The sequence below is a fragment of the Emydura macquarii genome, unplaced genomic scaffold, assembly GCF_026122565.2.
Source record: "Emydura macquarii macquarii isolate MOO-44397 ecotype Brisbane River unplaced genomic scaffold, CSIRO-AGI_Emac_v2 contig_1483, whole genome shotgun sequence".
In the NCBI taxonomy this organism is placed as follows: domain Eukaryota; kingdom Metazoa; phylum Chordata; order Testudines; family Chelidae; genus Emydura; species Emydura macquarii.
In genome coordinates, this window is record NW_027131620.1 from 19680283 (window position 1) to 19704412 (window position 24130).

General features: G+C 42.7%; 1 long non-coding RNA gene across 5 annotated transcripts in view; it reads right to left on the reverse strand.

The window, feature by feature from the left end:
* Positions 1-2134: 2134 nt before the first annotated feature.
* LOC137157387 (uncharacterized) overlaps positions 2135-24130 on the reverse strand; it is a 62296-nt gene continuing 40300 nt past the window's right edge. For all 5 annotated transcript variants that reach the window (XR_010921103.1, XR_010921104.1, XR_010921106.1 and 2 more), the window contains 2 exons: positions 3156-3226; positions 2135-2420 (listed from right to left, as the gene is read on the reverse strand). This is a non-coding gene — a long non-coding RNA (uncharacterized lncRNA). The remainder of the gene's footprint in view (positions 2421-3155; positions 3227-24130) is intronic.

Consider the following 24130-nt stretch of genomic DNA (forward strand, 5'->3'; position numbering starts at 1 on the left):
CCCTTCCAAAACACGTTAAAAATATCCAGAGTTATCCTTATTATAGCCATACAAGCATCCAGCCCTTGCTAAATCTTGAGACGTCCTTGGCCTCAGTGATCTCATGTGGCAATCAGTTCCATAGTCCAATAATGTGCCATGTGAAAAAATACTTATTTCCTACCTTCCAATTTCATTGAATGTCCCCTTGTTCTTGTGTTATGAGACAGATCATGAAATTCTGTTCTCCCCTACCTTCTGTGCACCATCCATTTTTTCAAAGATATTTACATGTTCCTTCTTGGTCTCCTTTCTAAAGTAAAGGATTGTGATTTTTTTTTTGTCCACCTAATAGAGCCCAGCATGCAAGCTGGCACAATTTAGCACCACAATCAGTCTCATCTCACAAGACGCCTGGGGGTGAAGCAGTATAATGTGTTACAACAAGTAAGGAGTAAGAGGTGAGGGCAGTGAAGCTTGACAGTTCCCACTCGGAACTATTTGTGGTTGTGGGTGCTCTTGAAGCTGAGGCACTGAGAATTTTACAAGGGGAACACTAAACCAAAGCACCCCAGAGACTTTAGTCCTCATGGGTCCCTATTCAGTGGCTGCATGTTCTTATATGTAGGCCCTTGACAGCAATTATGGGAGAAAAAGACATGCACCGCTCTTTACCAGTGGTAAGAGCTAGCTGAATGAGTGGGACTGTCCCCACGTGCCATGGAGCTTTCACTGTTGCTTCTCCCCCATAGAGGGCACCAAGGAAATGTTGCTTGCTCTGTCCACTGAATAAACTGTAGGTTGGGAGAGAGATGTACCTGTGTCTACTCAGACAATCAGTGTCAGTCAAAAGATTTTGGCTAGGGTGTCACATCTTGCTGAGAAAACTATATGAGGGAGAAGGAAACCAAAGCTTCAGATCATTCCAAGAAATGGCCAAGAAAGGGAATTCTCAAGAGAAGGTGCCTTTAAAGCAAATCCAGAAGAGATCTCTTACCCAAAGCCCCTGCATGGGAGATTTTTAAATTGAGTTCAGCTTACTACTTCTTGCATGGCTGTGATATAGTCCAGTATTCTCTCTCTCTCCTGCTTTTACTGGGGATCAGTACTTATGAGCCCTTACTGGGACTAGGAACAGAAAAGCAAATGTAGAAAGAGATCCTGTTCTTGAGAACTGTCCAGGGTTTTTTTTAAAGTGTTCATATTATTGTAACACCTATAGGATCCGCTGAACTAGGTGCAGTACCATATACATAGCAAGTCCCTTCTCTGAAGAGCTATCAATCTAAATAGGTAATACAAGCAAAGGGTAGGAGATGAAGTATTATCTCCATCCTGCAATGAAGAACTCAGGCATACAGAGACTGAATGACTTGCCCAATGCCACACAGGTAAATCTACAGTATAACCATTAATTAAGCTCAGACCAACCAAGTCCCACTTCAGTGGTTTAACCCCTACACAAAACATTCAGATGATATTTTGCAGGTGTGGAGAGTTCCAGTAAACTTTCCGATCTCCAGAAGCTTCTCCAAAACCAGAATGATGCCCCTGGTTACAAACTCCACCACACTGACTGTCAGATGAACAGCTCCACTTCAAGAAGGTTGCAGATTCCAGTGGGGGAGTATCTGCTCTGATTTCTGTGAAAAAACATGACCACCTAGAACAGTATATAGCATCTTTGCACAACACTTAATAAAGAGGTGTGCCTAGTATTTTGACTAGCAATCAGGAACTATGGTGATCCAATCCTGGCTTTTCCACCACTTCCCTCTAGTCTTCAGCAAGTCACAGCCTCTCTGCTTCAATTTCCAATTGGTAAAGTAAAATACTTATTTACCTGCCTACTCTATTATGCAGATGGGAGGATTAGATATTGCTTATAAAATATTTGCTTACAGAGTAGTTTACATTCAAAATATACTTGTAACAAGATGGAATCTCTCAATCAGAAGAAAGTGTAAGTACCCAGATTTAAAACATTTTCTAGAAAACAATGAAATTTCTAGAAAAATTATCAAGCTGCAGCTAAAGTCATAACTAGATCACACAAACTAAATCTGCATTATTAGGGTGTCGCAGTTCTAATTCCAAAGGTTTGAATGCCTGGAGCTTTGAAGCACAGAAGGGCATGGAAATGAAAAGCAAGGATTAAAAAGGCTCAGTTTAATCTTTCAGTCAGTTCTTGTTTCAGCCAAACTGGATCCTCCAGCCCTGCTTCCAGGACAATATACATTTTATAGCGTTGTTTAGTAACCCATTTTTAAAACCACACAAAAAATTGTCGCCCACCCCCAACCAAACACCCACCCACTCCAAATGTGTCATTTTCCATTCAGCAGCCACTGAATTTTCGGTTTCTTCTAGTCCACATGAAAATTAACAGTGCCTCCTCTGAATGGTTACTTCTTTTCTTCACTTTGTGCATCGGTCGAGCCCTGGAAATGTATCATTTGTTCAAAGTTATGCAGCAGTACAGGAGGTGTGCTTCTTCAAGTCTCTACCCCTACCCCAGCTCAGCAGCAAGTAGCTCACAATATGTCTTGTTGAGTCTGCATATTGTTAAGCCATTAGACTCTCTCTTGCAACCAACACACAAAAACCCTTAGCTCCTTCCTTTTACTTGACCTGAAGTGTAGGCTCTGTTAGCCATCAACCTCAATCACTATACTTTCCAAGTCTGCTATTAAACCTTGGCTCTAACCAGCCAAGAAATTAATCTCCACTGCCCGACCTCTCTCAGCCCCCACTGTGTGCCATAGCAGCTGTTCACAACCTTTGATCCCCATCTGCATGGCTTCATCCATAAACCAAAGTACCTTGTGGTGTCCATTGAGTACAGCCAGTCCCTTCCTAACATCAGCTGAAAAAACAATCCCAGGGCCTTCGGGGCTTTGGAGTTTTACATGCTCCTGCCAAACTATACCCGCTTCTCCACCTTAGTAAAAAATGCAATCAAGCCAGAATTTACTCCATCTTACTCTCATCTGTTTTTTTTCAGGGTTCATTTATACACAACCTAATGACTGCAGAGGAACCAAGAGAGACACTGCACCGCCTTCACTAGTGGTCAAGAACTAAGTCCTTTGTTCATGACAAAAATGCACGTTCTACTTTTCTGCCCAGCTGGAAGGAGGGTGATGTGTAATATACTCAGGAAGCATTAACCTTACCTTATAAATAACTTTCTGGTTAAACCTTTGTTACTCCATCACTTATCCTGGTATTCATTAGACCATGTTTCCTGAAATGAGCAGAGGGGGAACCATCAAAAAGCAGGTAAGATTCACATTCAATGTTATCTGAAGCACCAACATTTGAGGTAGTTTGAGTCGGATCTCCTGTGTTTTTATTATCTGGACTACAGAAGCACCTTTAGGAGTTACTGACAAGGGTTTTTGTTTGTTTGTTTGTTTTGTTCTGGGTTTTTGTTTGTTTGTTTGTTTTTTTGGGTAGATTTCAGCATGAGCTTGAATACTGGCCCCATTTCCTGAAAAATTCACCATTTTTCAATATATTTAGTTTGCAAATGGATCTGTTTTCTGGTAAAAGTGCAAATTTTGAATGATGGGAACTCATTCCAAGAAAAGAGTGGAATCAAAGATGAAGCAACAAGATTTTGTTTTGATTGGTTTTGTCAAATCTCACTGAAAAAAAATGAAATCTGAGGAGGTGAAAAGTCATCTGAAATGAAATGGCAAACATTTGTGTGTGAAGTTGAGTGAGAAGTCCACAAGTGTATTTTCATTCATTGAAGCATGGTAACATTCAGTAGCACTACACAGGATTTTTTTAATGGAAACATTGGCAAATCTTTTATTGTCTTGTAATTCTTGCTCTCCAACTCCTGACTCCATCCATAATGTCCCACTAGTGTTCTCAAGTAAGTACTGCTTTTGCTAATTACTGCTTTACCCAGTAGCATTAAATAGAACAATCCCCAATTTGTTCCCCTTATATGTGCCACACATTCTCCTGGTCTCCCTCCCAGCAGAAGCCAGCCAGTGGCACTAGCTGGCATAATCTTTTCCATAGTACCAGGCTTCCTACAGCTCTTCTGACTACATGTGCTTTGTCTGTGACTTGAGACTATTTCTGGACGCTTTAAAAATATCTAAGGGGCACCTTCCCCTTTTAGACAGATGCAGCATCTTTTTATGTTTAATAAAGAATTTTTTTTAAAAAAAAAATATTTCTGCTAAGCGTCAACCTGGCTTCCTGTTAAAAATAAAAACAGCTGAGTTGGCAAAGACTTGGGCAAGAGGAAACCCTATTTATAGAATCAATTACAACAGCTATCACAAGAGCCGACTGATCGCTGAGCGCCATATGCTCCTCTGATGAGCAGTGTGGCAAAGGACTAAGTCACAGAAGAGGGCATAAGGGAAAACCCACTTCCACCGTTGCACAGCCATTAATATACTTGCTGTGGTGTGTGCTAGGACAAGCCGGCAGGGAACACACTGAACTCTGCAGCACATTCCCCTCCAAAAGACATCACACCCATGAGCTGCAAAAGGCAGGCTAAGTCACTGCTTCTCTGTACAGTGCTACTTCCCCCCTGCATGTTTTAAGTCACAGCACAGACTTAAATGAGTGCAGCGGCCAAAGACAGCACAGCACATGTGCCAACCTGTGTGCTGCCAGTGTGGGGGAAGTGAGAGGTGGGATGCTCAGGGTCATAAAAGCAGAATCCTGATGTGCAAGCAGACTTGTGATTTACCCTGTACTCATCTATAGCAACCTAAACCCTCCCACATTTGCACCATAGCAGTTATGTTTACAGATACACTTACTGAACAGCCAACTGTCTGTTTGGACCCCGGTGATGCACTCTGGGATTGTCTTAGTGCACCTGGAGGCACTGCAGTGTGAATCAGCCAGCGTACACTATGGAACTTTTAGTGCACAGTGGTAGGGTCCACAGACACTCAGTGGATGGAATGTTGGAGAGTCGTAGGTTGACACCCCAGCTTGCTGCGCAGTAAGTGAACATGTAGACATGCCCAAAGGAAAATAAATGGGAGAGAAGTAGGGAGAGAGTAATAAGACCGTGCAGATGCATTGGATAGCTATACGGGAGTCAGAAGACGTGGATTCTGCTCCTTGCCCTGGCTCCAGCTTGCTGTGTGTGATATTGGCCAAGTCACTTGACATCTTTGTGCCCCAATCTTCCCATCTGTTTGACAATATATTTATTTTGTAAAACTCTTAAATCTATAGCTAGAAAGCACTGTATAACAGCAAATTATTATTGCCACCTTGTTGGCTCTGAATCAATATAAACATGTCTCTTTTTATAAAATAGTATCAACTACTCCCAACTAACCACTGATCAAAAGTCTTTGGTAAGGATATTAGGTGAAATCTGGCCCCCCTGAAGTCAATAGCAAAACTCCCATTGGACTTCAGTGGGATCAGGATTATTCCTAGTGGGTCCAAAAGACTGCTCTTCACTGAAAGTCAGGATAACATAAGGCACAAGTCTTCCAAGAAGCATGCTAAATTGGATGCAGTATCATGATTGATGTGTTTCACAGGCAAAGTAAAATCTGTACGTAGACTTTCTTAGAGAACCTTACCATTACAGCCAAAGAATGCTATGGAAAATAAAGACCTTGCTTGGCTTGATGTATGATCTGGCTGTCCAGAGAGAGCATATAAATGCAAATTGTTTTCCTTATTTATCTTAAAAATAGACATCAGAAAGTTACTGGGCATAGAGACAATCTTACCAAAACCTTACATTCAAGTAGAGCTGGTTAAAGCATCATTGACATTTTGTTTTGCTGATTTTAGAAAAAACTTCTAACAGGAAAATATATTCACCAACATTTTTGTGAACTTCTTTTTCTGTTTTTGGATCGCTTATGAAGCTGAAAATTGATCATAACGAAATTTCACTTTGATGAAGTGATAGGATTTTTTTAATTATGGAAATTTTTCCTGTTTGTTAACCAATTCTCCATGGGAGGAAGCCAGAGAGATTGCTTGATCACAACTCTGTGTTATCAAAAAACTTGGGTGAAATACTGGCCTTATTGACGTCAATGGGAGATTTACCTTGGGCTTTGATAAGAATTTTACCATTTGTGCAGACCCTGAAAGGGGCAATGTGAAAAAGCATTATATTCTAGTGATGGGACCACACTGTGAAATCATGATCTGAATATTTCAGGGACTGGGGAGGGGGGAAGAGGGAGAGACCGTGTGTATATATCAGGTTTGTTCCCAGACCCATCTCTAGTACTGGTGGGCAAACAGAGTAATTATGTCAAATGGGATATTTCATTCTTAAGTGTTTCATCATTAAGCAAAGCAGTTCTTAGCTTTACTGACCTAGAAAGAACACAATACCCATCCCCACACACACACCTCCCCCATGATGCTGAGCTAGTGCCCACATGTGCACAGAATTTGTGGATAGCTAGAAACTACCCGCTCATACCGTAGCCCTCTGGACTGTCTGCTAAAGTGCTTTTGTGCACACTGGGCTTCTGCTTTATCCACAGTTCTCTAAGTTGTCCTCCTATGTTTTCTCTCCAAAACATTACTTTTTAAATTATGGCACTTCTCATGGTACATTGTGATGCAACTCAATGGCACAAGGAACCACGACTCATATTTCCACAGGGTGCCAGCATTTTGGTGCCAAAGTGCCTCCTGGCGCCGCACTATCATTTGTGCTGTAATTAAATTGAATCTGCTCCTTGGCTTGGTTTTAACCCTGAACAATACCACCGTTTGAGTAATACATTCTCAGGGCGCTAATAAATCACCTGGATGAACTCTGTCCGTGATGTATTACGCCAATACATCATCACAGTTCACTCCCGCTATAAGGATGTGTGGGCATCATACATCATCAATCTGAGACAGTGGTGATGTGCTGCTCAGAAGATGGCACCATTCAGGAATGGACTAGGCCACAGCCAAGAGAATATAGGTTGTTATGACTATACGCTGATTTCTTCATGTACTAATGCTGGCATCAACTCAACTTCATTGAACCAGGGTCTAACTTTATCCCCTTATTTCTTTATCTTGATGTGTTGAGTCATTGCAAGGACCTCTCAAGATGCGTCATTCCCACAAAGAACAAGGGACAGCAGGTACACAATTACCAGGAGTATATTCTTAGCTTGATGCATGGGGCTTTAGCCCATTAACACTAACAGCAGCTGGCCAACTAAAGCTTCGTGTACCAAGCAGAGAACACCTACACCCTTTCAGCATTCTCTGCCCAGCCAATGGGCACCTCCCAAAGAATTAGCATAAAACATTTACACTGAAATATCACAGAAGCAACTGGATTTTCAAAACAGTCTTAAAATTGCTTGTCTTTAGCCGTTGATTTAAACAGAGGGAAAAATGATGGGACATAGTGCAGATTCGTCCCTGACAAAGAATTACACCGAAGATCACCTTGTCAGTACTGTTGACAACGGTCTAAAAAAAACCTCTTGATGCCATTTCTGAAGGGGAGCCAAGATGCTCTTTCAAAATAAAGGCCTAGATCTCCACTCTGTTAAAGCAGCTTTGCCCCCAAGTAGCTGCACTGAAGTCAGTGAACGTAAGTTGGTGTAAAGCTGGAGTAGCAAAGAACAGAATCAAGCCAAAAATACTTAGGCAATGGATGCAGCAATCTAAACAAGTGAAACACAGGAGCATCTGGGTCTTGACATTTTAATTCTAGTTTTTATTTTACAGATGTGCAAAATGTTAACACTGTATAGGGCTTAATGGAGACATCAGCTCAACAAAGGGCAATGCTAAGACAACCAGCTCCAAGGGGAGCCCCCAAGGGATTGATCTTTAGGGACAGCGGCTTCCCAGAACACCTAAACACACTGGGGGAGCAGCCTGCTGCACCACACTTTAGGTTAGGTAACATCAGACCCTGATTCTCAGTTAATCTGTTCCTGTGCTGGAAACAGGAATGTACGGGGTAGCAAATGCTCCCCATATGCCAACTCATTCAGGGGCCAATCCTGACACCCAGGGCAAGTTAAAGCAGGCTTAAAACCGCAGGAAGCGGATAACAGCCACAGCCCGGTACACTCCAGCCACAGCCCTTACCCATCCCAACATGTTCCTACATCAGGGCTGGGAGCAGCTAAGGAGAACTCTGGACAGGGTCAGGAGCTCTTTCCGCCCCCTTTAAGGCCACTTCATAATGCGGAGCAGCTTAAGGAGGCATTCATGTAACAAAGAATCAGACCAGAAGGCAGAATACTCCTTCCCCACCTCCTTCACCCCCTCCCCCATGCACTCACATAGGAGTCACAGACTAAAACAAACCCTGAGTGTGGAAGAGAATGGCTAGCACTGCGCACCCTCAAAGGGGTGGGACTGTGCTGAGGCCACAGCCTGTCCTCCAGCGCTCCTAGTTTGTGGTGTGCTGCCTCTTTATGAAAGGGGTCATTGCTGCTTTGGAGTAGTGTTTGCTTTTGGCTTAAATTGGGGGAGGGAGGGGAGAGAAGGTCTCCAGCTACCACCTTCCATGAGTGTTCCCACCCCTTTTCTCATCACATTTCCTGATATAGACTGAAGCTATTTAAAAACGCAATTTGCTGTTTGGTAACCAGATGGGGTGGCCTTCCCATTCATTTCACACCATGAATCTGGAAAACTACAGCACTGCGTAGCCAATGGCAACAAGGGAGCAGAGAATGACTCCCACAATCAAGGCAGAAGAGTAATACCCTAAAAAAAAGCACTAACCTTGATACAGGCAGAAAATGGCCAGAACTGAATGATGGATCTGAAGGGTCCAGGGCCCTGACAGGGACGTTCTAGGATTTGGGATATCTGGGTTCACAAGTCTGCCAGGGACTTCCTCTGTGATTTTTGGGCAAGTCATGTAGCCCCCTGTGCCTCAGTTGTCTGTCTGTGAATTGAGGATAACAGCACTTCCCTGCCTCACCGGAGTGTGAAGAGGATAAATACAGAAAGGACTGTCCAGTGCCCAGACATGGGCCATATTAACACCCGAGGTAGATTAAAAATAACTCTTTCATGAAGTTCTGAAAAGAGAAAAGTTGCCCTTTTTACAGAGGAATTGGACATGTGCATCCTTAGGGAGACAGGCAGGACAGGACTCCTTGATGGCAAGCTCAGTGCCAGAGGGCGAGGGAACAAACAATAAACTCAGATTAGCTCAACCGTTCCCAACCTAGGGGACAGGACCCCCATGGAGGAGCACCAAAGATTCCAGTGGGTCCATAAGGCTTCAGTAATATTGAGGTCATTTAGGACTCCCCCCCCCGAGCTCTCTGCTGGCCAGAGCGAAGGAGCAGCCCCCCAAGGGAGCAGCAGCCCCGAGCTCCACTCCGACACAGTGGAGGAGCAGCCTCCCCCAGCCCTGCACTGGCCAGGTGCCCAGCTGGAGAAGAGCAGCCCCGGACATCCCGCCAAAGCCCACCTTCATTACCCTCACTCCATGAGGGAGGGGAAGAGGCAGGGCCACACAGGGCGTGTGGCGGTGGCTGCGCCACGAAAGGTTTAGCTTCTTATTCAGGTAAGAGTAATTTATTATTATTAGCAACAACACTAAATTACATATCATGTGTGTTTATAGGGGTTATATGTGTTTATGGCATATGGGGGGGGCGGCTGGGGAGGCACGTGTTTATCTAGTGCTAACTGGTGGGGCTTTCTCTCAAAAAGGTTGGAATCACTGTGGCTGGCTGATACCTGTTTCTATAGCCAACCAGCTAAAGACATACCCCCCAACCCCACTCTCCCTCAATTCAGTAGCAAGGCTGAGGCGGCATATGGGCCAGGGGTCGGGTCACCCCTGCTATCCCCAAGTAAGCAGCAGTAGGGCACCTGCGGAGTCAGAGGAGCAGGCTGGCAGCATTGACTAAATAGAATTAGCAATGGACTTGGTAGTCCATTGGCTTTTCTTGGTAGAGATCAACAAAGGTTAGGTCTATGCCTTGAGCTGAGGTGTGATTTCCAGCTCAAGTAGACATGGCCATGCTAGCTCCGATTGAGCACGTGCACTAAAAACTGGAGGTGTAACCACAGCAGCTCTTCCCATCACAACCAGCCATTGCACACTTCTATTTTTAATATTCTGGGTATATCAGACATAGGGTGGGTATGTCTAACTCAAACCAGAAATTACAGCTGCAGCTCGAAGTGTGGGTGTTCCCTGAGTTAGACTGAGTGAAGTGGGAAACTATATGTTTAATTCTTAAAATTGAGAAGTGGTTTATGTTGAAGAATCTATGCTTATGAAGTTTGGAGTTTGTAGAAATGGATTATGTAGCTTAAATAAAATAGAATGACATTTCCGTGAGGGAGTGTATTACAAGACATTTCCTCTGATAAAGTCAGTTATTATTGGTCTTTAAAAATTCAGTCTTATTAATCTCTTATTCTGGCTCAGTAATTTAAGTTATTAATGGGTAAAAGAGCAATTTCAGTTTTGCTTCTAGTGCCTTAACAGTGGAGCTGCTGCAGACTTTGTCCAGTAACTCCAGCTCGATCAGGAAGCTTCACTTCAAACCAGGAAAATGGGTGAAAATCTGTCAAAAGTAAATAAAAATTGTGCCCAGTTTATATTTTGAAAAATTTTAAGCAACTCTGTTGTTAAAATTGACTTAGTTTTTCCAATGAAATTGGAAATTTCATTCATCTCTGTTCAGAACCATTAAGTATTGTTAGCTACTTGGGGCAAGATGCTAATCTCCAATATAGAACTTAAATCAGAAAGCTTGGAAAAATGCCACACATGCTCTCTCACAATGTTTTGTTTTAGGCTGAGTGCTCTGTTATCTGGATACTACAGGTGTCATTCATACATAACCCTCCAAGAACATTTACGGCAGCTAAGTTGAATTTGTCTCCTTATGAACTACATTACCAGCAGCATTTTAAAAAAAAAAAAAAAAAAGCTTCCTTAAACCAACATTAAATGGTAGTTTTAGACTACTGTATATTTACATATTAATTTAAACTAGAGAATTAGATTTCCATCCCTGCATTCAGTTCAAAGTTCTGAAGGCCCATGACATGCAGCATAGAGATGTTCCTAAATAACCACTAATTCATTCCAGTTGGAAATAAATCAAATGTTTAATAGGAGGGAATCATTCAAAGTCAACATTACAGAGAAAAATAAAATCATGGTACGACCCCACCACTGGCAAAAACCGAGTGAGACACTCTCACTCACATCCCATTTATTACCTCTTCTTTGGGATCAAGCATTTAATGTTGGCTCTCAGATGTCATGCATTCATGGTTTGGTATGTCATGTGGTTGCAGCCCACCAGTCAAAGGAAACATTCCCTTCAATGGAGTTATGGTGATTTACACAAGTCAAAGATCTGGGTCCATCTATTTTGAAACCATCTACAATTATGAATTTTTAACCTGTGTCCCATCTCCCAAGGACAGGACAACTCCAGAACCTGCCCACATTTCCACAGCGAATTGACTGTCCCCTCATTCTCCTCTCATCCTCCCCACCCCCGGTTATCACCAATTCCTGATGGGGGAGGGGGGGAGGGAGATGTTTTTCTTGTAGAGGTTTTTTTGTTATTTTATTTTATTTTTTGTACAGGGGGTTGAAAAAAGGTTTGATTTTGTAGTTGAGCATGTTGAGGCCTCACAGTGCTCGCTGTCGGAGGGTGCTGATTACCCAGCTTCATTCATCAAAGTGTCACTTTTCTGACAGCCGCTAATAAATATACTGCCAGAGCCCCTCACACCTGGCAGCCATGGCACACTGCAACACGCCGCTAACCTAATTTGCTAATTGCTGCTTTCCCCATTAATTTTAGTCCTGTCTTGTTTGGTGTTGACATGGGAGGGAAAAGAAATAAGATGGAAAAAGCAAGCAAGGAAGAAATATCTGGAGGATTTTTTGTTCTTCTCTCCCTTTAAATTTACATAGGAATATCAACTTCTATTAGCCTTCTATACCCTTGAGCATGGGAAACGTTCAGCTTCTTCTGCAGGATGATTGTGAACAAAGGGCTTTCCCCCATCATAATTTTAATTTTGGTGCTGGTGTTGGTGAATTAGGTGCTTTTGAATGCAAAGAGTTAATAACCTGCACTACTCCTGGTTTTAACCAAAATCAAGTATTTTCTACTTTTCCACCAGTTTTACCAATCCAATGCACCTCATTACTGATCTGCAGCATCCTCTACTATTCCATCCCTGACCTGCAACACCCACTGATATTCCAGTCCTAGTTCTTCACTCACCTGACTCCTGACCCGCAAAACCCCCTGTTCTGTTATTCCAGCCATTTACTTCTGCCGGGTAGAGACTGCTATTGTTGCCAAATCACATGGTTCTGTGAGGAGGATAAATATTCTCCTCTGGGGCCTAGACAGGCAGACCCTTTTTGTTTGTTACTAAGCTGGATTGAAGTGTTGGCATCCAGAGCAGAGGTAAATGAAGAACAGAGATATGTCTACACAGCAAACTCTGTGCACAGGCTAGCCCACCTGATTTAGCTTGAATCCAGCAAGCACAGGCAACATAAGCAGTGAAGACAGCACAATGTAGGTTTCCATCTCCTAAGTGTCTGCACTTCTACTAAAAAGGGGAGTTAGCCTAAATCACTTTGGTGCTTCAAAAGTGTTACTCTGGATATTGCAGCCTGGGCCCATTCTCAAATTGGAAATTGACTTCAACGAGCCTAAGTTTCCATGGTTCTGGTGACCAACCTGCAGACCAGCATCCCACCCCGGGACAAATAACCCTGACTCCCCTCACTCACATTGAAAGATGCGCTGCAATGTTCAGCTCCTGGCCTGCTAGACCCCACTATCTTTGTACATCACCACCACATGGAGCCAAGCAACAAATAACACGTCTAGGACCGCCAGCTTCCAGTGGCCTTAGAGGTACAAAAATACTGTCCTGTACCAAGTGAAGTTAAAAGGGCTCGGTAATGAGTAAAAGGATTTCAACTTTTAGCCAAAAGCTTTACTTCGCCACCCTTTAAAGTTAAATTTACTGCCTCCATTTAGCAGTGTCCCTGTAAAATCCCTCTTGGCACAGAAAACCAGTGTGCGCTGTTCAGCAGTGCTACCACAAACAACATAATTCATCTTTGAGATCTATATGTGCACCTACCTGGCCTTATTCAGGATTCTATGCCTTCTCGCCCATTTCAGTGCCCAATAGCACCAACCAGTATGGGCTACCACACCCCACAGTCTAGAGCATAGTCCCTCTTGCAATTTCCAGCTAGTGCTGAAGAATGGACTGCAAAGGGGAAAACTACTATTATGCTAGGAGAGAGAAGGATGCAGCTTTATACAATTGTATTGGGTGTTTTGCCAATCATTGAAGCATTAGGAATGAGTCTATTGCAGGAGACAGGATATTGGATCAGTAAATGGTCAATGTTCTACCCTAGCATAACAACTCCTATTGTTCAGAAGTCAAGGCTACTGCGGGGGTTCAACAGCTGTGTGATATCAGCCCTTCCCTTTAAAGATACCATTCATTTTCTCACAAAAGTCTCATCTGCCTCCTTCCACCCAGCTAGTTATTGTCCATATAAAAAGACAGCATGTTTTAGGAAATATAGTCTTGAGCCATAAACTTTGGAACCAGATCTTGAAAGCCGTTCAATCCCCAAAATATGCAGGCAATTTGGATCTAGAGATTTGGTTCATCCCATCAGAGAGAGAGAGAGAAGCATGGTGTGAAATCAGGATTTGGGTCTGGATTCTGAAACACCTGCCCCTCCCACACACTCCATTAAGTTTAGATCTATCGGGATGTGGATCTAGGGTTTTGCTTCAGGCCCCTCATTATTTTACATTAGTTTGTTCCCTACTGCATGAACTAAGTACACTGCAATTATGTTGTGTACATTGCTCCGATCCCATGGTGTGCAGAACACTTGTACTCTCCCAGTCTTCAATGATTGGAGGAAGTTAAAGAAGAGAAGCCAGTTTGCACACCACTGTGCGGATTTCTTAATCTCACCCTAACCTAATTCTGCAGACACACACACCACTTGGAACAATCCAACACTAGATGTCTTCTATAAAGACAAACAAGGCCTGGGAAGGAGACTATTCCCTAGGCCTCTGTCACCAAGGGTGCAATCTCATTTGCCTTGACTGGTAGTAAGATGAGAAGGATTATATCTTTTTTTGGTATTGTGCAACAGCCAGTTCAAACACACACTATAGCAAATGTCAGTCTCTCCAAGAGAGGACAGCAGTGCACAGGCAGCAGCCCAGGATGCAACACAAGCTTGCCCGCTCTCTGTTGCGCCATGAATGTGTTGCCGAAGCAGCTATTAGTCCAGCTTCAGTCTCAAATGTTTTGCTTCTCATGAGGGATCCTGATGCTAAGGGAAAACCTCCAAGTGTATCACACCTAAACAGTCCATTTAGTCTCCTCTTTTTTAAAAAAAAATTCATTTCTCACCCAGCCTGCTAATTACCAAAATTGGTTGTTTGAACCCAGTTGCATTCCTTCATCACCCATCCCCTAGGCTGATTTTAACACACTGTGAAGTCATTATCCTAAATTAGCATTGTATTCAGACTAACAGAGTATGATATCAAAAACACCAGGATATGGCTAGAGCCTCAGCTGGCATAAACTACTGTGGCACCATTAACTCCAATACAGTTATGCCAATCTACATCAGCTGAGAATCAGGCCCTCAGATTATACTGCAGGCTCAGAGGAAAACCAGACTATATATATAGGGACAAGCCTATATTTAAAAAAAAAAAATCTTCAATCTGAGCACAGGGAATGCAGAAAAATATTGGCCAAGTCATATAGCAGTGTTTTCTTCCTCTCTCTGGTGCTCCATTTTGAGCCTCCCAGTGCACAATTTGCCTGCAGCAACTTTCTCCCTTCCTCCATTCAAACTCACCCGGCATGATGGAGGCAATAAGACATCAGACAAGTTGGATTCCATTTGGCAGCAAACCAGACCTCTTCTGAACATGACACTGCTGTTGCAGGTTGCCTGCTTCAGAGACCTGGCAACCTATCTGGGTTGAGTCAGCTCAAAACTGCAGTGAGCCAACAGGGCAAGTGAGAGCAGGAAGATGAAGCCATGAACATCTGTTAGTTCTTCAAAGGGTGACCCTTGACAGGAGGAGTAGCTTGTTCCATCAGCCTCGTTTCTGAAGGCCACTGGGTCCTCAGAATGAAAACACACTGAAGAGTTCAGGGCCCCTCAGCAGCCTTGCAGTAAGCACCTTTTGTTCAAAGCTCAGAGCTGTTAATTAAAGGACTGGTGATTAATGATTAAACTCCACGTGGTTTCTAACTCAGGCTCCGAAAGTCCTAGCAATGCTGACTTTGCTGAAGGCTTCAGTGTTAAGTTCTGGTACATGCGTAGCTATTTATAGACAAGCCCATCAGAGTGCTAAAAGGAAGTGTCCCTTCTACATAATTAAGAGGAAAATATACCATTTCCAAAAAGTGTAGACGTCAAATATTCAAATTAAGTAAACAAGCTCTTGGGTTGTCAAAACCACTGTTAGACCTAGGTGAATAATTCCTAGTGTGAACCATTTATTCACCAAATTCACCTTTTTCTGTTTGTGAGCAGTTTACAGTTCTATCAAGTGGATTAGCTATTAGAAATTATTCCCCAGATAATTTCACCTAGTCATTCCTGATCTGTAACGCCTGCAGTATGGGGTAATTTGAGTTGTGGCAGGCAGTTTTGATTGGAAACATAGGTTACATGATTTCTTTGGGTTCATAACACAACTGTAAAACATGCTCTTGGCCGAAACTTATGTACCAGGACCACTCTCAATGTCATTTAGTTATCCACGTACCTGGCTTGCAGTCACAAACTAGTACCCTGAGTTCCAAAAGACAAACTTCACCCGCAAGATAGTGTGCTCCCTGTTTAAATCAAAACCAGCAAGGCTATAGCATTTGCGCCAAGAGTAATTTTTCTTAATTCGTAGACTACCACAGTACCACTAAGCCTTTCTACAGCACCTTTCACCAAAGGATCTCAAAGCACTTTGCCCTCAGTCTACTTACAATAGATACCATATTCACAACTACTGGTGGGTTCATTCATTTTGTCTAATTCAAACCCCTTCAAGCATTGTGCCTTCAACAGTTCAGAAGCTCAGCTTTGTGGGCTCACGTTCCAGTTAAGAGAGACTAGAAAAAGCAGATTAGGGATGAGAAAAATTCTAATAGGAAATATAGAATGTACAGTATTCGTGCACAGGAAGAGAAAGATTGGGCATGTAGTTAAAGCAGTAGACTGACTTAGGAGACCTGGGATCAATTCCCAGACCTGCCACTGACTTCCACTATGACACTGGGCAAATTGTTTATTTGTGTCTCAGTTCTCCACCTGTTCAATGGGGATATGCCTTTTTCCTCTTATGCTTGGTCTACTTACATTGTGAGCTCTTCAAGGCCAGGTCTCCTTTACTATATGTATATACATCATGAAACATCCCGAGTCCTTTATCTTGTTTGGAGCCTCTCAGTGCTACTATAGTACAAATAACACAACCTTTAGACCACTCTTAAAGGCCATGAAAGTTTTGCTCAAAAAAGCTAGTACTTCTGACACCAATGGCATTAATTGTAAACAAGTCAGTTGACACAGAAACATATTATCCTGAAATAGTGACCTGGGAAAACAGTACTGTGTGTTACAGGTGTTACACCTTATTGGAAAGAAAATGGACCCAAAGCGTTTTGAAATTTAGAGTAAAGCAATTGAGCATCCCACCAGATAACAGTGACAAGTCTGCGTCCCATTGCAACTGGTTTATATTCCGGGCCTTACAGTTGAGGTAGTGCATTTAAACTGGGGCTTAGTGCTTTTTTATTTTCTTTAGTGACACTTAAGGAGTATGATTTAGTCCCGTTTATGCATGAGGGTCTTCTACAAGTTCTTGGAGTCCGATTGTTCCCATGGTGAAATAATCCTATATGGTTTATGCAGGCTTCAAGACAGTGCATGGGACATGACTGAAATCCTTTGTGTGGTTCTCTGTGCTTAGTTTTGCATAGTGCATCTTTGATATGAAAGAATGCTTTCATAACACAACGCCCATGGGTAACTTATTGGCAGCAGGGATCAACCCAGGACATCTGGATCCAAAAGCATGAGTCTCTACTGTCGGAGCTGAATGACACAAGTCTCTTAGTGCAAAACCAGTACAAGATTCCAAGCTCCAGCGAGCCACACTGAGTAAACACAGGTTACATCAGTTCTTAGGAAACTAACAGAAATGCAGCATAAAGTTGCATTGACAGAGCTGTGTATGGGAAAGGCCAGTGTCAAGGAGGTAGCGGGCCACATTCTGTCATTTATGCTGGAGCAAATCCAGCAGCACCATAGAAGTCAATGGCATGTGAAGTTCCTCTGGATTTGCACTGCTGTAGCTCAGAAAAGAGTTTTGTTTAGTGATCTAATGGTTAGATCGGGGGCTTGGAGTGATAATGCCTGAGTTTAACCCCAGCTCCACCACTGACTTATTATGTGAACCCTGGCAAAATCTCTCTAAATCTCAGTTACTGCCATGTCTATAAAGTGGAAACACCTTGTCCACAGGGGGCTGGAAAGCTAAAATAAAGTGCTATAAGATTCTGTGTCGGAAAATGCCATAATAGTGCAAATCCTCCTCCTAGACTTGGCTCTAGCCAATTCTCTGAGCTCTCACTTTTCATGAGAATCAAAAACTCAGCTGTCACTAAAGAAAAAATAAGATATTACAGCAACAATAGGAGATAAGTGTATAAAGCATACACAGCAGAGAAAGAGATTCAGAATGTGAATACAAGTACAGTGATAGGTCCATTCCAGAGGGGGAATAATTAGCCCTTTAATTAAACTTAACTTGTTGAGCATTGTTCTGTTGTTAGCAGCAACACCTGGCTTGGAACTTTCCTGTCTCTGCAGGCAGCAGATGGAAAGCACAGACAAGATCCACCTCTCTCCTCCTATTGCCATGGTTGTCTATGCCAGTAATTAAGGTCTTGGACAATGTCTGCAGCAGAGTGACCGCTACCAGCCATTTCTATTTCCTATCCTCTTTCCTTTTCAGAGTAGGACTTTTCTTGCTGTTAATCTCAACAGGACTTCCACCTTCGCCTCCTGCCCTCCTGATTACAGAGTGTTCATTTTACCCTAGCCCAGCGCAACATAAAATCAGACTTGGATCCTGCAATGAGAGCTATGCAGGGAAATCTCCGTGACTTTCAGTGGGACTCCATATGGGTACCGGGGCCCACACAAGTGGCATTCATGACAGGAGTAAGGGTCTTAGCAAGAAATGGACCAGCTCAATGGTACAAACAAAGCAATATTATATATTATTTCTATGGTGTCATCATCCCAGGCTCTCTCCACACAATGTAAGCTAGAAAAAGTACAAGAGTCAAACATAGGTGGGGCTCTGCAAAAGATAAAGGTTACAGTAAAGTATTCGAGTTGGTTGAATAGTACTAAAACCTGCTTCATGAGTGTGTTTACAAGTAAGAGTGCCAGAGTGTGGGGGTGACTATTATCATTGCTTGCAATTACTCTCATGAGTGAAAGAAAATGAAGCCTGAGGCTTCACCCATTTTAATGTAAATTATTCATATGAAGAATTCATATCAGAAGTTTATGATTAATTATTCTCCTGCTGAGAACGTTTCACTCATCCACTCAGACAACAGAAACAATGCCATGTGAATTTGATGTCCAACAACATAATCCAAGTGACAAATGGAATTTTCGAAGTTAACCGTTTGTGAATGAGCTCCAGATGAAAATTCTAGCCACACATACAAATAATGAATACATGCAGAGAAATCAGATCATTTTCATTCCCCAAGAGAAAAGAGGGCTAACTTGGATGACTCATATTCACAATGAATATTTGACCAACTTCTAATTTACATTTTTGTTAAGTTCCAAAGTTTCAGTGACACAAACAAGGACATGGCAGCTGTTGAGAACAGTTTTGGGGTTTATGCTGCTCTTTTTAAAAAAAACATGCTGGAATATTATAGCTAGGGTTTGAAGGAACGAGGTCAGGAAAGAAGGCAGGAGGAGCCACGTGGTGTATTAGGAATATCACCAAAGAAGCGAAGATGATGTTAGAGACTGAAGTTGCATGATACACAGGCTCTAGGCAGGCCTACCAATTACAGGAGATGGAAGGACAGATGGTGACCATAAGAGCAACAAGCTGGGCCAGTTTGCCAAAGCCTAGGGCCTGAGCAGGTACAAAAGGAAGAGACAAGGAGCAAGATTTAAGCAAGAATGGGACTGTATGACACTTTGAAAATGAAGATTGAGAATGTGTGTGTGAAGCAGATGGAGGAGATTGGGGACTGGGATTTAGGAGGAACTGATCTGGTTGGAGCTGTAGGTGAGAAATACAATTTATGCTTCTGCACATTGGACTTAAATAGTGAAAATCAGACTGTGTCTTCACTGACGGCAGCAAATTTGCCACCGTCAGATTGACTTCTCTGGATCGACTGAGCGGTCAGTGAAGACCACCTCCTCAAGTGGCGTAGCACTGCGTCGATGGGAAAGCAGTTCCCGTCGGCGCAGTGCAGTGAAGACGGCGCACAGAACAGAAGCGCAGAAGTCTACGGGAGTTACTCAAGGTTTTTGCGTAGTTTGCGTAACTCCGGTCGACTGCCGCTGAATCTCTGAGGTAAGTGTAGACAAGCCCTCAAGGAGGCCCTATACAGGAGGAAGCTGCAATAGATAAACCAAAAGAAAGGAAGGGACCCAACCTAAATAGAATAGTTAAAACTTGTCAGATTCACATAGTCAATTTCAGCTTTCTTCAGCCTCCAGCCCTAACCTCTTAGCGGCAGGTGTGAATCATTGTCAGAACATATGCGAGTAAGTGTCTAATAGAGACTGGAATGAGACCAAAGTGCAGTGGGGGCAGACACTGAGCTGGCATGAATTAGCACAGCTGCATTGACTTCAGTGGGGCTATACTGATTTCCACCAGCAAAGGATAGCTAACAAGTTGTGCTTTAGTATGCTTTGGTCAAGCACAAGTTATTGGACTCAATACTTGCAACTGGGAGCACAAACACTAAAGGAGTAACTGGGTGAAATTTAAAGGTCTGTGACATACAGGAGATCAGACTAGATGATTTCATGATTTCTTCTGGCCTTAAACTATGAACCTACCCCAGTATTTGAACCCACTACACAGAAGGTAAACTGGCAAAAGCACTAGCCCTCTGTGCGTCATTCCCAAATCTCTAGCATTCTGGACTTCAGTGGCTGGAGAGTTTGTTTCCTGTAATTTTCAGCATGACATGTTGTGTAAGTAGCCCAAAGAGATGCTTTGCCCTCAGCACCCACAGTTTGGGCACAACTAGAAACACAAATTGCCCATTACATCCTTATTAATCTATTCCAATTCTTTTTAATGCTATGAAAATTAATGCTATGAAAACACCTAATTCCACTGCTTTGGCTACTGGCCCCTAACATAACAAGTTACATGGGACTTGTCTCATCAAAATATCATCATGTCTAAATAGAGGATCTGTCTCAACCGCAGTGAAAATGAGTAATGATCACAATTATGGGCCATATAACAGTCCAATAAAATCTAATTAAAATGATCCATGTCCCATCTGCTGGGGGGAGAAGGGGAAGGAAGGGGGAGAGAGTAAATAACACTGTCTCAGTTTTTAAAATACAAAATATTTCATGGTGAAAATGCTATTTACTTTTTAGGCTCCAAGCTGTGCTGCCAAGGAGCTCCTGCGGCTACTGGCAACTCCTCAATTGCAGCTAAGTTTCAGAAGATGCTCCCAGACAGGAAAGATGGCCCAATGGTTAGGACACTCGCCTTGACCTTGAGAGATCTGAGGGCTAATTCCATGAGCTTCCTAAACTACGCCCGTCCTGGGACGAGCCCTTTTGCATGTACCCTGATCTGAGTGTGAAGGGGGAACTGAAGTCTTTGTAGGGACCATTTAGTTTGGATAGGCCTTCTTGATGGTTAGAAGATGGTCCCTGCTGACTGGGTTCACAATTTCAAAGCAAAAACTTTTTCACAATCAAAAGTTAAATATTACCTTTAACATGCAATAAAGAGAATTGTGATTAATGAATGCAGCAACTTACAAGCATTTCACAAAGTCTAAACACATTGTTACAAGTTCAATATTCACCTTAACCATACAAACAGATAGATGAAAGACTGGTTTCCAGCAATGAATTTGTCAGTGTTCAGCTGAGGCCTAAAGCCTTGACAAGAGCTGGCCCCTGATCTGCCAGTTTCACACGGTGCTCTGAAACTGCAGCAATGGGGTCCATATTAGTACCCAAGAGAGATAAAACAGCAACAACAAAAAATTACTTACTCCATCTGCTAACCATGTCTGAATATTCTTAGCCAGTTAGGAAATGTCACCCCTATTGCTGCGCTTTCTAGGCATACAATGTGCACTTTCCACCTTGTACTTCAGCCAGTTCTTGGTCTCTACAGCCAGCCATGCTGAGTTGCCCTCCAATGCAAGTTACTTACAAATTGGGTTACTGTGAAATGGGGTGGAAAGTATCAAGTAAGTGAAACCAACAGCTAATTGGAGCATACTGAAAGTGAGGCAATTCTCAGAAAGACTGGTCATAGAAAGAAAATGGCATCCCCTTATCCAACACCATTATTAAAAATCCTCTAGGTAATGCCACAAATGTAGGCAGCACCTCATAGAACATGGAGTTAAACACTAAAGAAGATGACAGGAATATGTCTAAGGGAGACAAAAAACAAAGTTAAAGAATGGGACAATAGCTAAGCTAAAAGGAAGCCTTAGAGAAAATTATTGTTGAGAAGGAGAAGGTAAGATTTTTGTGACAAGGTGTTAAGAAGTGAGTTGAAGTGGGAACGGGGGACACATGGAAAATAGAAATTTGGAAATTGTGCTAAGCATCAGAAGCAGCACAACTGAACCTGCGAAGTCATGACTGGAAGGAGACTAAGGACTGAAAGGAAAGGAGGGAGAATGAGAGCAGAGATGTAAATAAGGGGGAGATTGTGTAGGCACCTCTGCTGGCCATGCCCAGATCAACTCGCTGGATCTGAACTTCTTATCTATGAGCAAAAGGAGAGCCCCAGAACCCTTCTCTTCTAAACTTGGGCATTTGAGAGTCTGGATCCATGCTGGAGCCATCCCGAAGTGTTCAGATCTGGTCATCATAGCGCAGTGCAAACTACAAACTCATCCCTGAATTCAGATGCAGAGATGCTTCATACCTCATTGAAGCAAGCCATCCAGCTAAACCTCGTGAGGAGCTGACGTTGCACAGTACCTCAGCACAGGCACTCATTACCACATATAATTGGGCCCAATCTTTCAGAACTTGATTAAAACAACCTATGTCCCATTGGCCTGAGGAAAAATAAATGGAAGATTGCCTGTACTTAATGTTTCTCACTGTAGCAAGTTCTTATCACTCATCAGATGCACGTGGTCTTCAGTCTTTTGGGGAAGTGTATTTTTTTTGGAAGTCAGTGTTTATCGCCTTGACCCTCTACCACAAGCAAGAGTCCAGGATACCAAAACCCAGACACAAAATACATCCTTCTCTCATTCCAGGCCTCAGTTTTCATCCCTATTATCAATCAGCCCTGCTTCAACACTTTGTAGTTTTGCCCTCTCTTCCCCAGCTAAGCAGTGTCACTAATCCTTTCCCATGGGAATGTCTGCCCTACACTCCCCCCAACTGATGCAGAGAAGTGAATATGGACTTCTCCCTCATTCAGGAAGATTTTGTCACTCATTCAATGAAAACTGCAGTCCAGATGCCTAATATAAAATATTGCATTTTACTCCCAAGTGATTCTATTTTTCAACAAAGACCCCAAATTAAAAATACCAGATCTTGAAATTTTATTCAGCCAAAGATCAAATTTTGTATCAAGATACGCAGCATTTGAAATGTCCATGTTTTGATGCCATTTGAGGGAAAAGTTCCCCAAAGTCACATTTCCTGGCCAGAAAATGCCCCAAAATAAAATTTCAAACTATTTTCTCCAGAATCTGGTACAAGAAATTGCTCATATTCGCACCCCATTGCAGAGACATCACCACTCTTCAGCGAAATGGCTCCCCACAGTGAAATTTCCAAAATACCAATTGGTTTTATAAGATTTAAATGTGCCATCATTTATTCATTGCAAGGTGATGGGGGACTTCTCTTGTCAACTTTCATACTGCTGGGCTGAGAAAACTAGTGTATTTTGCCCTTAAAAAAACCAGAAGGCTTCACAACTTAGACATGAAGCATTTATTGTGGTTGTTCCAAACTATGCTAACCTTTGACCCAGGAAGTTCAGGATGCATAAATGAAACAATAATCTCCAGCATAAGTGTTATGATAAAATGAAAGAGGGAAATACATATTATTCACATCACCTCTAGGAAATAGTAATCACAAAAGTTATTAAACATTCTGTCATGGGCTCTGCCAACTCCCTGTCCCCTCCTGCCCAGTTTTGTTAGTAATAAAGGCAGCTTCCTAATGTTTGTTGCTCTCAAATGCATAATTTACTAGTCAAAAGGAGAAGAAAATTCATTGCATTTTCATAAAGGACTATGAAGTTGTCCAATTTTCCAGAGCTGCAGGAGGACTGAATCCTTGTGTTATAGTAGAGATCTCTTTATGCATTATGGATACACAGATTTTGCAATTCAAAGTGATAGCTCTCGGCTTTTCCATTGCCCAGCATCACTGGATTATATTTTAGAGGGTGCACAGTCATTTGAGATTGAAGCAAATTTGCCTTCTATGAAGGAAAAGGCATCTAGGAGGGCCTGGTGGAAGCATAGTCCTCCTATTGCCACAGATGCTACTAGAGACTATGGGGTGTGCACTAGCAACCTCCTTGCCTATTATTGACATTCTCCATGGATGCCATTAAAAGATCAACATTCAGGTACCTGCGGTAACCTCAGTATCTTCCTATACATAGCACAGGATTTTCTACAGTACCAAGGCCACAGCGTAATGACAAATATCTATGTTTTATGGTGACAATGGGTCAGATTCTGACCTCTCACAACCAGGAGTAAAACCATGGAGTTACACCATTGTAAGTGAGAAGAGGAACACAGCCTCAGGAATCTCAGTAACCCCAGTCAGACTTGTCTGCTTTCCCCCAACCTATAT